At 38.2% G+C, this 17170-nt stretch overlaps 1 long non-coding RNA gene across 3 annotated transcripts in view; it reads right to left on the reverse strand.

Annotated features, from left to right (window-relative positions):
- The window catches only part of LOC132626532 (uncharacterized), a 47588-nt gene that overhangs the window by 27297 nt on the left and 3121 nt on the right, over nucleotides 1-17170 (reverse strand). For all 3 annotated transcript variants that reach the window (XR_009577375.1, XR_009577374.1, XR_009577373.1), the window contains exons 2-3: nucleotides 9238-9309; nucleotides 8294-8344 (exon numbers count right to left, since the gene is read on the reverse strand). This is a non-coding gene — a long non-coding RNA (uncharacterized LOC132626532). The remainder of the gene's footprint in view (nucleotides 1-8293; nucleotides 8345-9237; nucleotides 9310-17170) is intronic.

Below are 17170 nucleotides of genomic sequence, written 5' to 3' on the forward strand. Positions count from 1 at the left end.
CCGAGAGTGTTACGCCCTATTCCAGCCCTTTGTCCTGGCCGTCGGTGAACCAGGAATTGCCAGGCTACCTACACTACTCCGATTCAGATGCAGGTAACAGTGGGGGCTAGACCGACGACGATGATGAGGGACACAGTTCCCACGGCAGCTCCCCAGGTTAGACCCGAGTTGATCAGTTATGAGTACGTAAGTTTCCTAGAATTTTCGATATGTGTATGATATTTGTAAAACGCTGTTCTATGAAGACGACGGAAATTTAAAAGGATTAGAGACCTAGTGACCAAAGGCAAGGGCGACTGAGATGTCCCCACCGTCAATGTGAGTCTAGAAATCCCGGATGAAAGTAAACAGGAAAGTGCCTCCGATGCTGTTGAGTTGGGCACGTGTGGTAGGTGTCGACGACGTTATAATTCTTACTTGAGGTTATCAGCCCCGTGTGGCTGCGATACGACATGATATGATATGTATGTGTGTGTATATGTGTTGGCCCTGTGAGGCATAATTGGTATTTCTGGTGTACAGGTTTCGGATAGTAAGAAAAACAGAGGAACCTCTGCCCAAATTTTTCCAGAAATATGGAAGTAAATATGTAGACTAAGTACAAAAAGGTCCCGCAATACTTGTCGGACTTTAGTTTTCTTCTGCCAGTGGCCGGAGAACACCTTACGGTGATATTTTATCAGATTCCACCGATTATTTGGAGGCGGAATTCGTGGGACGAAGACTTAAATCCGTGGGTTATCCGTAATCACATGTATATGTGTATGAAGGTGAATGTTTAAGATTCAGAAAGGCGACATGGTAATGGTACGACTTAGCCGGGGGTGGGACCCGCTACAAAAGTTTTCCGAAAATTTGCTAAGACCCCGATCTGCCCTAAAATTATGTGACAAAGGCCCTGCGGGGTAATCGACGGAATTATATTAGCCCTAACGCGTCAAAATGCATGAAAGTTTCGGGGTTAAGCGTGCTCAAGCCAGAGCAATTCTGGGATGGGTGACCCCCTGGGAAGTAATGCAAAGTTTTGCACAAGTGTAAGTATGATAGATGTAAATGAAAATTTGGGGTAACCAAAAGGACAAATGGAATGTGTGGAGTGATTAGTGCCCTTACAGGAGTCGCGCAGAGCGAGGCGGACTAAATGGGCAAAGAAAAGGTACAACACCGCTCGGGAAATTGAGCGAATCTGAATAACAGTCAGAGACGTCCGCCAGTAAGACATTAGTAGATATATCTGTATGTGTGTATGTGTATGTGTGTATGTATGATTTTCGTTTGGTGCCCATATGGATTAAGGACCGAGTCCCGGCAACTAATGTTGTGAACGGCGAAGGGCTTTACTAAACCGAATACATGAAACGAAGCGGGGGCGAGGACACAAATGCTGTCAAGGACTAGAAAAACCCCTATTCCATTATAACTCAGTCTGGTATGACGATGTCTGAAAAGGAAAACGAGTATGGATGGTAGGAAAGACAAAAAATAAGAAGTGTGAATAAGCGGAATCTTTGAAAGAGTCGACAAGCGGCACGCGAGACGATTTGTATGATAGCTTGGCTAACCAGGTTACCAATAAGGGAAATTTTCATGAATCACTAGAGCCTTAATAGGAGTGATCTGACCCTAATTCGGATTCTCTCTGTTATGAATAAGGCCACAATTGGACTTGTGATGAATAAGGCCACAATTGGACATTTCTTGGTATGAATGTGTAGGTTATGAATACAATGGTGTGGAATTACGAAAGGAGGCCAAGGGAAAAATTGGAATTTTGGAAATTTGTCCCATGAATTTCAATAATTAGCCAACAATTTTGGGCTCAAAAATTAAGTGAAGTGAGGCCCAACTTTAAGGGGCCCAACCGGCCACAACTCACCCAAGCCCATGGATTAATTAAATTCCATGGGAAATTATTTTATATATGGATAAGTATAAAGAAGGTTCAAGATAAGTCAAGAAGACAAAACAAAAAGAAATCAAGAACAAAGAGAGAGAGAGAATTCGGGTGAAAGAAAGAAAAAGAAAGAAAAGAAGGAAAAAAATTATTGGAGCCAAATCTTGATTCAAAACAAATTCTTTTGTTGTGAGATTAGTACTAAGCTCAAAGCCCTCTACAAGTTGATATAAGTATTGTGGCAAGAAAGCAATTTTATCCTCCAAGTGAAGAACTTGAAGAAAGGTAAGGATTTCATGCTTTTGTTTTGTTATAAAAGGTATATGTATGTTGCAGTATGTGTGAATGAATGAAAAATATGGAAATTTTGTGTGTTGGAACTAAGTAGGTGTTGGCCGTGGGTATGCATGTATATTGCATGGTTTGGTGACTTGAATTCATGTTAGAATCTAGTATGTTATGGTAAAAATTGTATTAGAAATGAAAGTGGGATGAATTAATGGAAGTTGGAGGATATTGCATGTTGGTCGTGTGGTGCTTATGTGAAAGTGGATGGGTTGAATTGATTTAATGCAATACTTGTGTTGTTATGACTTTGTGGAGTAGATGGAAGGATAATGGTTAAGCTAAAACGAAGAATTTGTTGGTTAAGTTGTTGTCGGAAAGTATGTCGCTTTAGCGTGATTTCTTGAAATTATGATTTATGATAATGAACTTGGAATATGAAAATGTGTTTATGAACTTGTATGTTGAAAGTTAGGAAAAGATTGGAAAAGTAGTGACTTAATGGAAAGTTTGAATGTTTGTGTATCTTATGAATATTGTGTGAAAATGGTATGGATGCCTCCGGTGTATGTCGTATTGATTTTGATGGATAATGGATATGAAAATAATAAGTTTGGTTTGGAAATGCAAGTTTGAAACGAAAAATGTTTCGTTATGTCGAAAGATGGCTAATGATGCCTTAGTGTATGTTTAATGTCCATTGATGTTTTGATGTCATTCCTGGGTTGTTGTGTTGATGAATTGAGCCGAGCTAAGTCTCGGGGATGTCGTATATACAGAGGAAATGCTACCGAAATTTCGTCAGGCAAGTATGTGTAAAGTTGGAATATGGAAAGAATGAAACTAACAAATGGTAAACTTGACCATTTCCAGATTATGGACGAAATTTGGGTTGACGCCAAGCGAGCGTAAGGCGCTATCGAGGTATGTGAAGCATTCCCCTATGTTCCTAGGCATGTTCTGGATTTTCTCTAAAAACTTCCGTTTTGGTCCGATTTTCTCTAAAAACTTCTGGACTATTATTTTGTGTATGATATGGCTATTTTTGTGTAATTTATACAAAATGATTTCTGAACATCTGAGAATCCGATTCTGATAATAATCTGTCGTGCCTTCCCAACTAGGATATAGGCGCGTATTATGCATACTATCTGGATATTCTGATTTTGACTCGCCATTTGGCACCCTTCAGGTTGATCGAGTCTGTATGTTGAGTCTGTATGTAAGTAGTTTCTCATTTATCGGTTCGTGTCTGTCTCAATGCATTCTTTCACTGCGACCCGGGCCAGGTTCTGTTATCGTGCATATTTCTCTACATTGTTCACCGCGTCCCTCGGCGTGCGGGCCGGGATCTGTATGTCTGTATGATATTATGATCTGTGTATGGGGATGGCGGCCAGGATGGCATATGATCTGATCTGATTCTGTCTGTCCACCGCGTCCCGTACTAAGAGGGCCGGGTTCTGTTACCGCGCCCCCAGACAGGGCCGGGATCTGTATGAATGTATGCGTGTGCCATCTGTATTTATATAAGCACATGCCTCTGTATGATTCTGTATGACTCTGTACTACTCTGCATGCATAATTCTGTCCGACATACTTCTGTCTGTCCGTCTGAATTACGACTATGTCTGTATGTCCGTATGGCTTCTGATTCTGTATGTCCGTATGGCTTCTGATTCTGTATGTCCGTATGGATTCTAATTCTGCTCATCTGTCCGTATTATGATTCCGTCTGTCTGTCCGAACCATAATTCTGTTTATTTGTATGGAACACGATTCTGTATGTCTGTCTGGATCATGACTCTGTCCGTCAGTCTGATTTATGGTTCTGTCCGTTATATTTCTGTGATTCCGGTTCGGACTATGCTTATATCTGTTATATTTCTGCTTTACATACTCGGTACATTTTTCGTACTGACCCCCGTTCTTCGGGGGCTGCGTTACATGCCCGCAGGTATAGACGCGCCAGGTGATACGTCGCTAGTATAGGTTTCTGATCCAGCTGTTTTGAGGAGCTCCTTTGATCCGGAGCGTATATTTTTGGTATATATCTTCTATTTTCTGTACACTCTGTATGTATGGATATTCTGGGTACGGCGGGGCCCTGTCCCGTCATATGATTCTGTATGTCTGTAGAGGCCTGTAGATAGATGTGTGGGTTACGGGTTTCGTCTGTATGTTAGCCTTATCGGCTTATCTGTAAATGTCTGTATGTTCAGGTATATATATATATGGTCGCGCGCGTGCCGTATTTGTACCGGCCTACTTCTGTAACTTCTGTTTTGAAAAAGAAAAAAAATCCGTATGATTCGAAAGTCAGTCGGGTAGGTATGTACGGGTACCCAGTTAGGGTACCAGTCGCGGCCCACGGGGTTGGGTCGTGATAGGGTCCTTCTTGAGTTGTGTTTAACTTCACATATGCGATTCATATAATTTGTCACATGTCCCAAAAAAAATCTTGACGTGTGGGCCCCACCTCAACTTACAGTTAATCCGACGTTCAAAAATACGGGATGTAACATCCTCCCCCCCTTTAGAACATTCGTCCTCGAATGTTCTACTAGCCTTATGGGGTATTATAATATGTCGGAGAGGTCTCTTTCTTTCCTTCAAAATTTCCCAAACGTTACTATTACTATCCTCCTTTTACGTACTCGTTTTCTTTCTATTTCCGAACATCGTTGTACTAGAACGTCCCGGCATTAGCTAGCGACGGAACTAGTGTCAGTTTACTTGTAATATCTGTACCATGTCTTTCGCTTTGTCTCTCAAATTCTGTTCAGTTAATATCTTTCATACCTCACGACACTGGCTGCTGAGGTCCACTTGTCGGTCGGTACAATCATGAATGGGGTGTCATATGCACACATACACATTTACTACCATTTTGCTTACAAAAGAATTCCCAAACGCTTATTCAAACTTACTCTCATTCCCAAGCTGCATTGCGCTATCTTCTTCCTCACTAGCTTATCTTGTCTTAGTCTACCCGACTTCTTGAGGGTTTCTAATCACTCCGCATATCCTAATTTCCTTTAATTTACCTCAAATTTTCCATTCGTCCCTTATTCCTATACTTGTGAAAATTTTAGTTTACTTCCCAGGGGGTCACCCATCCCAGAATTGCTCTGGCCCTAGCACGCTTAACCTTACAACTTTAATGCATTTAGGTAAGTTAAGGCCGGTATAATTACACCAATTGCCCCGCACGTCCTTTGTCACGTAATTTAAGACAAGTCGGGGTCTTGACAACTTTTCAAAACGTTCTCGTTGCGGGTACCACCCCGACCTAGCGAGAATTCTTTTACTTTTCTGACTATATAGTTACCATGTCGCCCCCTGTAAATCCTCAATATTTACCTTCATGTATATATATATATATAATTCTAGACAGCCCACGAGTTTAAGTTTTTATTCCACAAATTCCATCTCCAATCCGTCGATGAAAACTAATGGAATGTTACTGTAAGGCATCTTCCGACCACCAGCAAAAGAAAACTAGAGTCCGACGAACTTCGCGAAATCTTTTAGTACTTAATTCACATAATTACCTCCATATCTATATATATATTTTTGAGTCGTGAGCGAACCACTCAATTCCCAACTGCCTGTCATACACTTTGTATCCTTCCAATTAGAGGAAACGTAATCGTTGGACATTTTTGCCCTTCCACATATTTTTGCCCTTCACATGGGCTGTGCTAAAGCAAAATGGGGTTGGAACCTATTTCTGGTCCATTTAAATAAATTGCGAATTTGCTACTCGTATATGCTTTCTCGAGATAAAATTTTCCAAACAAAGATAATGCTTCTTACGAATGCTATGGAGGGTATCTCTTAAACTTTAATCCAACATAATGGGTTTGCCCTATCGGTATCGACCCTCAAGACATGTTAAGAATTTATATCGCATTTTCCTCTTTATATTCCTAGAAAAATTTGGGCAGAGGTTCCTCTGTATTTCTTACTATCCCAAAACCTGTACACAGGAAATACCAACCATGCCTCACAGGGCCAACACATATACGTATATACATATCATATCATATCGCCTCATAGCCACACGGGGCTAACAATTTCAAATAAAAGTATAAAGATACCGAGGCTTACCTCACATGCCCAACTCAAACTGCACCTGCTACACTTTCCTGTTTATTTTTCTTTTCAATCTTCAACTTTATGTTTCAATCGTATTTCAAACACCTTACCCAGCATACATCTTTCATACCATTACTTACCTGTGTACTGTGTAGCTTCCAATATCATCAGTCGCTGTCATACGTCGATACCGTTCTCCAGCTGCAATCAAGGGTTAGTAAAAAAAAAAAAAAAGGGGTTCATTTCCTACAGCTGGCTCTATCGCACGATCTAAGATCCAAAGAAAGGTAACACCCTAATGTCCTGTAGCCTCCTGTTTATAGATGTGGTGCACAACACACCGATAAACAAGACTCTACTAGACACGGTCTGTAGACACTCCGAGGACGAACCGCTCTGATACCACTTTTGTCACGACCCAACCCCGTAGGCCGCGACTAGTGTCCGTGCTGGACACCCATACGTACCCAATAACCCAAATCAGCATATCAGCAGAATATTTTTAAATGTAAAAGTCAATCGACATTAGTAATTATCATAAATGAACCGACATAGTACATGGAAGCCGATAAGGCTGTCACAGATCATATCATCCCAAACCATATACAGAACCCACACAAGTATGTCTACAAACCTCTACAGAACATAACAGAATCATAAGACGGGATAGGGCCCCGTCATACCCCTGAAGAGCATACATATATACAATAGCAGCAGATTGTACCAACATATAGGCTCTGGACAAAAGAGCACTCCCAAAATAGCAGAATAGATATCCTAGGCAGGCGGTCAGCAAATCTGTCGTCTGTACCTGCGCGGCATGAGAACGCAGCCCCCGAAGGAAGGGGGTCAGTACGAAATATGTACTGAGTATGTAAAGCACGGAACGTAGTAAACAAAGTCATAATTGAAGCAGAAGATACAGAAAATGAACTGAATATCCAGATTAGCAAAATGTTGATCATATAGCATAAATAGTATTCGCTGAAAACATATGTCGTACCTGGTCCCATTACGGAACAAGATCATAACCGAAACAGAACTTACAGAGCAGTGAGTGTAACATCCGAAGTATCAAATGCATATTTTCAAAACATGAGGAGTGTGTACAGAAACATATACCATATCATATCCGACCCCTGCTAAGGGACTCGGCAAACAGAACGTGGTCACCCCCCCAACGCTGGTGCCACAACACATAAGGAGCAGAATAGGGGATAACCCCGTAACATAACATATCATATCAGATGGCCATATCAGATCATATCATATCAGAATGTGTGTACATGGCACAGCATACTCCACAACCCATGTACATATATACCTGCCCCCTCACATCGAGGCACGACGAACAATGCAGTGGAAGTCGCTTGAGAACATATCCTGGCCCGGGCTCAGTGTGGGAAACATTGGGGCATCCACGAGTAGAGTAGTGAGAGACTAAATGCAATTAAATTATCATAAGTATTTTCAGAGACTCGATGAGGAATACCAATGACAAACCAATCCAATGAAGTCAGACGGGATCATAATAAGTGAGTTTCGGATGTCATAATGAATTACAGAAGCATAATATTTCTGAAATCGTTCCGAGTGCCAAAACAATTTATAAGACTTGATGAAATATTTAAAACAGTTTTTGTTTAGTAGTTAAAAGAGTAGTCAGAACATTTCTTTCAAAAACTGCTCGAAAACAAGCCTTAAGTACAATAAGGGTAAAACCGGGAATAGTGGGCCCACCTCGGGACAAGCAAGGCGGTGGGCTCAAATTACGCATTTTAAGCTTATGGGGTCACCTACGAAGGTTTTACGGACATTCTATAACCTTTCAAATAGTTTGGGGAAGGTTTGCATAATTTTCAAGAAAGCATACAAAAAGGGTTCAATTCTATTGAACAAAAATGTGACAATTTCAGACGCGGATTCCGATGAGCAGAATATTCTCCGATGCGTGAATCCGATCCTAGTACTTCTAGGACATGCCAAAAGAAGAATCGGGATAGCTTTACATACCTTGTATGCTCTTTACGCCTTTCCAAATTCAATTCCCGTTTCCTTCAAAATCTACAATTGGTCACAATTACCAAATATCAACTTCAAGCCTTTAAGAATTCAATCTTAATTCATACTTGTCTACGGAAATTTGGGCAGCATCTCCCCTATACATATAGCATCCCCGAGAATTTAACTCGGCCAAAATAATTCAACAACAACCCAACAACAACACCAACAACAACAACAATCACTACACAACACAATATAGCATAACTAGTCCTCTTTCCAACATAGTGCAATAACTTTCATTCCAACTTCACATTTTCAAACCAACCTCAATGTTTTTACATTCATTACTAATCAAGATCATTACAATATAATTCGGAAGCATTTCATATCATTTCTTCAAAATATTCACAAGATATACAAAATATACAAACTTTCCACCAAAACCATAATCCATCCAAAACTTCTAATCTTCAATCTACATATTCATAACATATTTCCATCTTCCAATTTCATCAACCATAATCATAATTTACATCTTAACAACTTCATTTTCACAATTACATGAATCTACCATAAAATCACAAAACTTCCCATAACAACTTAACAACCAATCTTTCATGCTATTATGGACTTACATCCCTCCAAATCCACCAACTAACATAATAATTCACATTTATAACTTCACTTTCATAATTTCATAAAAACTACATTAAAATCACATAATTTTCTATAACCATTTTCAACAATTTTCCATACCAACTTGAACCATTTCCTTCCATTTCCATTACAAGGCTTCAACAACACAATTAACATAACAAATAAAATTGGTTCATCCTTCTACACACATACATACCCACTTTGCAAACTTCCATATTTCCATAATTTCCACTCATTTCTACATACTACAACATAAACAAACCTTCATAACATAAGAAAAAGGAATTGATTCTTACCTTTTTCTACAAATTTCTTCACTTGAACAAGTTGTCAACTTGAAGAAATAAGTGCTCCTTCTTCCAAAACAACTACACCAAGTTGTAAAGGACACTTAATTTAGTAGGAATTCAACAAGAAAATAATTTTAGAGGCAAGATTTTGAGGGGTGATTTTCCTATGGCCAAATCCGAAATGGCCTTATTTTTGCTCTTCTTTGTGTTTTGTTCTTGGTTCTTGAAGTTTCTAATGAATAAATAATGCATATATGGCCCCTTATATTAATTTGGCACATGGAAATTAATCAATTTGGTGGGCTTGGACCAGGTATGGCCGGCCACCCTCTCACCTTAGGCCTAAATTTTTCTTTTCGTTTTTTTTTTGGGCCAACTCGGTTGGTCCCGAATTGGGCCTAGCCCACTGACCTTTCGACCTTGAAACGTCCATATCTCCTTGTACCGACGTCACCTTGGAACCCACGACCTATGGATGGAAAGCTAATTCAATTATCTAAAACTTCTATTTCATGGTATTTTTCCAAATTCCAAACTTATAATACAGTTTTTGCCCCGCCCCCCTCCCCCCAAAGTCAGGTCACCCGAAAACGTTTTCTCAAAAATATTCGTTTGGAGGACTTCCACTTTGATTTGGCCCAAGGGTCCTTCTTGAGTTGTGTTTAACTTCACATATGTGATTCATATAATTTGTCACATGTCCCAAAAACAATCTTGACGTGTGGGCCCCACCTCAACTTACAGTTAATTCGACGTTCAAAAATACGGGATGTAACAATTTCGGGATCAAGCAAATTGAAGAAAATAAGTTTGACAAAAATTTGGAAAAAGTTGGCAGGATTTTGGACAGATTTTTAGTCAATTTTGGGGAGGGTATATCTCCTAGTATATTAGGAGTTTTTAGGTGTTTCAAAAGTCTAATATGAAGTTCGTCGAGTCTAGTTTCTAATGCAACAAACCACTCGTCGATACGACATTGGAGTAGAGAATTATGGACGTTACAAGTTAGGCGGACAGAGTCAACAGTGATGCCGACTTTGGCACACTATATAAGGGGCAAAACCCCATTTTTTCTTCACAAAAAAAATTCCAAAATGCTCTAGAGAGTTCATCAAACATATGAGAGCCTATATATCATATAAAAGTGAGGATTTTGAGTAATTTCAAGTTACGGAGTATTAATCGAGGTTTGGACAACGTATAGTCGCGCTTATGGTATCGTTTTGTGGTGGATTTTGGCTTGGATTCAAGATGGATATTGGAGATTATTGTTATAACAAGGAAAAGTTACGAATCTCTCCTTATTGGTATTAATTTCGGCTTCTTTACGAAAATAAAGTTATTAAATAGTCGTATCACAAGTTGGTTAGTTGAGAAATTTAGAAAACATCGTGTGGGATGTTTTAGGAAATATATTGGTATGAATAATGGTGTTGATGATGTTGGTATTATTTTTGTTGATTGGTTGTTGATATTATGATTTCGGGCTAGGCATATAAACAGGGGAGATGCTGCCCGAATTTCGGCAGATTCTAAATGGATTTAAATTAAGGGTTTAAGACGAGCGTATGACGATGAGCCTAACAATAGTATGAATGGTTTTATATGTAGATTACGAGGCTACGAATGATCTTAAGTGAATTGCAAGACAGGAAGTAAGTTGGAAGTCGAGAAATTACCTTCCAGGTATGTTAAGGCTATTCCTCTTTCTTTTAAAGGCATGATTCTTTTCCTACCAAACCATGCATGAATTCCACGAAAATCTTCATTTCCAAGAATGTTAGAGATTCGTGACTCTTAAAGTTTTTATGATGCTAAATATGAATAATTTTTTTATGATAGCCATGATGATGATTATGAGGGATTTATTTATCCAAGCTCCAAGGCACAGGGATTTCATGTTATTATGAGATGATTTTATTCATAGAGATTTCCAAGTACATGAGCTTTATATTATTATGAGATGATTGAGCTTACTTTACAATTTCTTAATTTCCTTCATTGTTGGTAATCTTACCTTATGACCCTTGTTCCTTCAAGGTGGGATAAACGATGATGATTGATCCATAATATAATTGGAGGCTACCAACCTTACGTCACTCTGATATAATTGTGGCTTTTGATTGGGCTCTAATGCATGCTTTATATATATATATATATATATATATATATATATATATATATTGTATGTATTTTCTCACACCGCCCCGCACTATAGTCGGCCGGGCATGGCACGGATGTGCACACCACTGCAGTGGGCATGTTATGATATCGCCTCGGACGCGGGCTAATGATGATAACACCGAGTCTTAATGTTCGGGCATGATACTATATATATATGACACCGAGCCTTAATGGCCGGGCATGATACTATATATATATGACACCGAGCCTTAATGGCCGGGCATGGTACTATATATATGTATAAAAATACTTTTTTTGAAGGCTAAGCATGCATGACATCCGCCTTATGAGGCATCCAGATGTACAGGTTATCTCTCTTATTCCATGTTACCTTTCATATCTATATTATGTTGTTACTCATGCCTTACATACTCAGTACATTATTCGTACTGATGTCCCTTCTTGTGGACACTGCGCTCATGCCCGCAGGTAGGCAGGGAGACGGATCAGACCCGTAGGTGTTCCATTAGCGGATTCTCAGGAGCACTCCACTTACTTCGGAGTTGCAGTCTATTTGGTATTGTTTTTATGATCATTTGTATTCTATGTAGAGGCTCGTAGACGTGTGTGCACAATTAGATGTTTTATAGCTCCACCGGTTCATATTATCGTATAACATACTGGTGGCCTTGTCGGCCTTATTTTGAGCTCTTGATACTTTACTGTTAGCCTTGCCGGCTTTATGATATACGTTATGTTGTGGCGACCTTGTCGGTCCGCCTATGTACATATGTGCTGGATGATCGGATATTCCTACGTTGGGCCTTTTCTGCGTGCAGGTGTTCTTTGAGTTATGGTTTATAATGTTCAATGTAACGGATAAGTCAGGTGGTTCCCGGCCTACGGGTCGGAGCCCGTCATACTCCTCGTAGGAGTGTGACATTACATATTTGAAAACCGCACGAAAAGTACTACAAATCAACATAAATAATGATTCAAATATTTTTTAAAAAATAATTTAAAAATCTTAATCAAAGAAATAATTGTTTGACTCCTAAGAAGGAGGGAGTATAACCAACCAGAGAAATGCAATACAGTTGGTGACGACTACAAATAATTTGTTAAATACTTCTTTAGAATACGTTGTGAATTGTTATGCATTCTATTTCATTTTTAATTTCTTTTAGCTGTTGCAGCACAAAAAGATCAAGTTACAGTGTTTCATATCACACACACATATATACAGTGCTTCATACAAATTTCATAAAGTCTGAGAGATAAAGAAGAGATGAACAATTCTTGCCATCTCTTAGATCCCAATTTAATTTCATGGAATCTTTTGTTCAGGTTTTTTTTACCGAGAACGTTTTCTAAATAATCTTTGAACATATAAGTACGATCAGTAATTCTTTTATACTCTTAATGAATAACACTTGAGATATGATAGACCTTGAAAGTGTATTAAACAATTGTCATACCTTTAATCTAGTGGTCAATCCTTTAACAATTGTCATACCTTTAATCTAGTGGTCAATCCTTTCTTATTCTAGCACTAGTAATCGTGTTCAATTATTGAGATTTAGCATATGATTAGCTTTCTGGTCAATTCTCAGACTGTAAGAGAATTCCTCACCTCTTTTTTCATTTCAAATAGTCACTTTCATCTCACATGGCTCCCGGGAATATATACTTTAATATCTTTCAATTGGATACCAATTACTTGGATGCGTTTGAAAGCCTCAAAATTGATCTCTCTTTGATTTGAAAAATAACGTTCTCTCTTGATAGAATGTAGTAATATTATATAGGCCGATGAAATCATATTAACATGGAGAAATCCAAAGGATCAGTCAACTTGTCCGTGACTAACTAGCCCACTCTTCTCTGCTTTCAATTTTCCAATAAATAAAATTTAACAGTAGCTAAGAGAACGATATCTATGATGGAAAATATCGCCTCATGCTTGTGACTTACAAAAAAAGAAGGAATTTTTTCCCAGTATTAGATTCCTTTTATATAATTTTGCTTTGGAATATAATTAAATTTCGTGGTTGAGTTTCTCCACAGTAATTTACCATGGTAAGTGATGAATTGAGGTAGGAAATATAATACACTAATTAAGCATTAAGTGAGAGGAGGACACATATTACATATTAATCGCTTTGTATTACATATTAATCGCTTTGACGAAAGCATGACAGGTCGAGTGTGGGTAAGGTTTTTTTTCCGACTGATACTTCACCTTAGTACTTTATGTCAAACTTCACCTTAGTACTTAAGTCAATCAACTGTAACGACCCAAATTTGATAATTAAGCCGTGATAGGACACCCAACGAGACACTACATGTTAAGTGAACCCACTATGCAAAATATGCTATCAACGGTAAAATAAATAAGATAATAATAATACTAAGTTTTATTGGAATAAAGATAAGTGGGGAAACGAAGATACAACTGAACAGTTAAACGTCCCATAAAACCATGTGTTAAATCGGCTGCTACCTACGCACTCAAAGAATCAGGTTCTTTGAGAAACTACGCAAGGAGGTAAAGTGCGGAAAAAAAATCAATACAAGTATTTAGTGTGGAAAACTCCTTGCTCAAGGGAGGATAAACCACGCGACCTACCTTCGTAGGAATTTGCCCAACTTTCTACTAAAACTTGAGCAACTTGTTTAAGGTTACAACGACTTGTACACATAAGGAATTGTTCCAAACAATCTCTACCCCAACTCTCTCTTCCTCAATAGTTCCAAACTGTTGGCTCTCTCTACTCTCTATTCAATGACTCCACCACGCCAAAGAAGCCCCTTACAACTCGATAAACACCTATTACAATTACTAAGAAAAGTAATAGATGGAGCAACTCTATTAACCTAACTATTACAACTCAAGAACTGAATGACAAGTCTTAATAGGAACAGGGTTTTTGTTGCTGCTCTAGTTGGCTCCTTCGAGACTCTGGTGTTGATTCTCAATTCACTTTAGATCTCTCTCTCTCTTTGGTTGTAGTCAAGCTCGAAAGCTTTTTGATGTGCTATATTTATATGAGTGTATGCCTCCTTCAATTCTTTGAATCCACCTAAGACTTTGTTTCAAGTTGTACTAAAATCAATCCTTATTTGATATGGATTTCCTTCTTTCCTTGTTTAAGCGCATACCATTTTCTTCTCCTATTTCCAAGCTAATTCCATGTGTTCAACTTATTGTAATCTTTTTATAATTTGGACTCTAGTTCTTTGTCGAATAGGAATGAAACAAAACTTCCAATTCTCCAAGTCTGCACGAAACAACTCTTCGATAGTCTCTAGTTCTTCTAAGGACTAGTTTCTCTAAGTAGTTCCTCTCATGTTGTGACTGATTCACTAGTACCTTTTGGAGATTTGGTTCTTCTCCTTCTTCCTTCAAATCTTCCTTGTACTTGATTGTCTATTGATACATATTTTATCAATCATCAAAACTTTATTTAAGGTCTGAACTATAATTGAGACAACAACATAAATATAAACAAAGTCATGAAGCTACTAATATCTGAGTACACAATATGAGACACAACTCAACATAAAAAAATAATAGTAAATAGAAAATGATAGAAGGGCTGGAATGGCCTCCAAGACTAGGGGTGGCTCACCTCAGTTGGTAAGATTGACACTAGCTAGAATCAATGTTTGGCAGCTGGATCACCTTCAACAGTACCCACACAATGCAGTAATTGTGAGTCTAAAAGACCCAACAAGATCACTAACTCGCCTTGTAAAAAATGACAAACTCTTCACTTGAAGTGCTCAAAACTACTCAAAAAATTTCCAACGGATTCAATCCATTCAAAATAATAAATAACAGGTCCAAATTGATCTAGGACAATTATTTCTATAATTTTAGGACATTTAAAAAGACAAAGTTAATGCTCATTAACCTCAAAAGTTAACCCTCGGGCCAATTAGTCAAAATCAAAATAAATTTCATGAATGTGTTAATCATTAGCTATGCAAATAGGAATTTATAATCACAATCTCATTTTGATTTCATTCTAGTAGAAAGGTCCAAATTTCCTATTTTACGGCTTGGGCAAAATACCCAATTTCTCTTGAAATTTATATTTTATGGTTCAAATCTTATAAAACTAAGTATAACTTCAAGGCTAGTGAGAAAAATCAATACCTTAATTTATAGCTTGAATCCCCACCTTCTAGAATCCGTAGTTCAAGCGCTTCCTACTAAAAAGTCCGACAATGGCTACTGAAATTCGTAACTGCTCAATATATAGCTATAAATCCTTCTCGGCGATCATGACACTTAGAGCGTGATCGTGGCATAGAGATAATTATTTCATTGCGATCGCTGCCAAGTCTACACGACACACAGAAGGCTTGTACTCCGTCAATGCTCCCCTATCTCTTAACGTTCGTGATCATGGTAGCCTTCATGATCATGTTGAAGGCTGCACTAGCGAAAATCTACAAGTTTTCAAACTGATGCAAAGGTGCCGAAACTCATCTAAGCCCCTCGGCTCCCATTCAAAACCATTTGAACAAGCACCAAATGCTATTGTTGACTTATATACAATCTCAAAACACACTTTAAAGCATAAGCACTCAAAAAGAGTTGTTGAGTTGTTAGATTTTCCCCTAGTTTAACTATCGTTCATCCTTGATCGAGTCTAATAGTGTACCTAAGGCCTCAAATAGTTGCGGGTATCTCTCACAAATATCTTGCTCTGCTACTCACAAATTTATTTTGTAGTTTGACCATGGGGCTCGAGGTTGACTTTTTGAGAGTTGACTTTGTCGAGTTTTATTGAGTTTGACCTAGACTGCATATTAACCTATAGGAATTGTCTCTTTAGGTTCGATTGATGTTGTTGAATATTATTTTTTCTAGTGTTGAGCTATCTGGACGCGTTTCAGCATGGTTAGACAGTCATGAGAGGTTGAAAGTTCACTTGATTCTAGGTAAGTGAAGACTTTGTCCTCAATAGAAGCATTTTCCTAAACTTAATGTGATATGCATGCTTTGTAATACGGGGGATAGCATATATGTGTCGTGACAAGCATATATGTGACTATGGGGTACTTAAAGGGGTTTACTTGAATTTCTTAAATGTGGTGTTGTTTCTCCTAGTTGTGTATCTATGACATGAGCATAATATATACCTTGTCGATAAATTTGCACTATTTATAGACGAAAAAAACATAATTTACCTTTTCTCCTTATTTGTAATGTGATAATATTGTGCAACTCTGAAATGAAAATTTTGGACTATGTAAGTCCGATGTTGATACTGTAATGGGGACCATGTGAGTATGATTTTGATACAGTGATGGGATCATGTGAGTCCAGTTTGATATAGAGATATGGGGACTTTTGAGTCCTGTTTTGAAAGTGATATGTGGAAAATATTGAGTCCGTGAGATCATTTATATGATCGATGCATGTGTGGATATGTATTTGTACCCCATGAGTCACCCACTTGGTGCTTCCCTTGCAGTGAGCACACTCGTTGTGAAAGAGTTGACCAACTGAGTAAAAAAATTGGTTTCTATTGATAAAGATCCAATCTTTACTGCATTTCTTGACTATTATTTCTTTCTAATTGATAATCTGCATTGGACATGTCTATCCGTCCATACTTTAACTACAATAACTGTCGAAATGATATTAAATGTTGATTAAATGCTTACATCTCTCATTTATTTCCTTTTCTCTTTTATCTAATATACCGCATAGGTTAAAGGTAATGGTTGTCTTTTAGTAACACTCCCCCTACTCTGTTGGGAGCGTTCTATGATACTTACTGTGTATATGTTGACGTAC

The sequence above is a fragment of the Lycium barbarum genome, chromosome 2 (genome assembly GCF_019175385.1).
Source record: "Lycium barbarum isolate Lr01 chromosome 2, ASM1917538v2, whole genome shotgun sequence".
NCBI classification, from domain to species: domain Eukaryota; kingdom Viridiplantae; phylum Streptophyta; class Magnoliopsida; order Solanales; family Solanaceae; genus Lycium; species Lycium barbarum.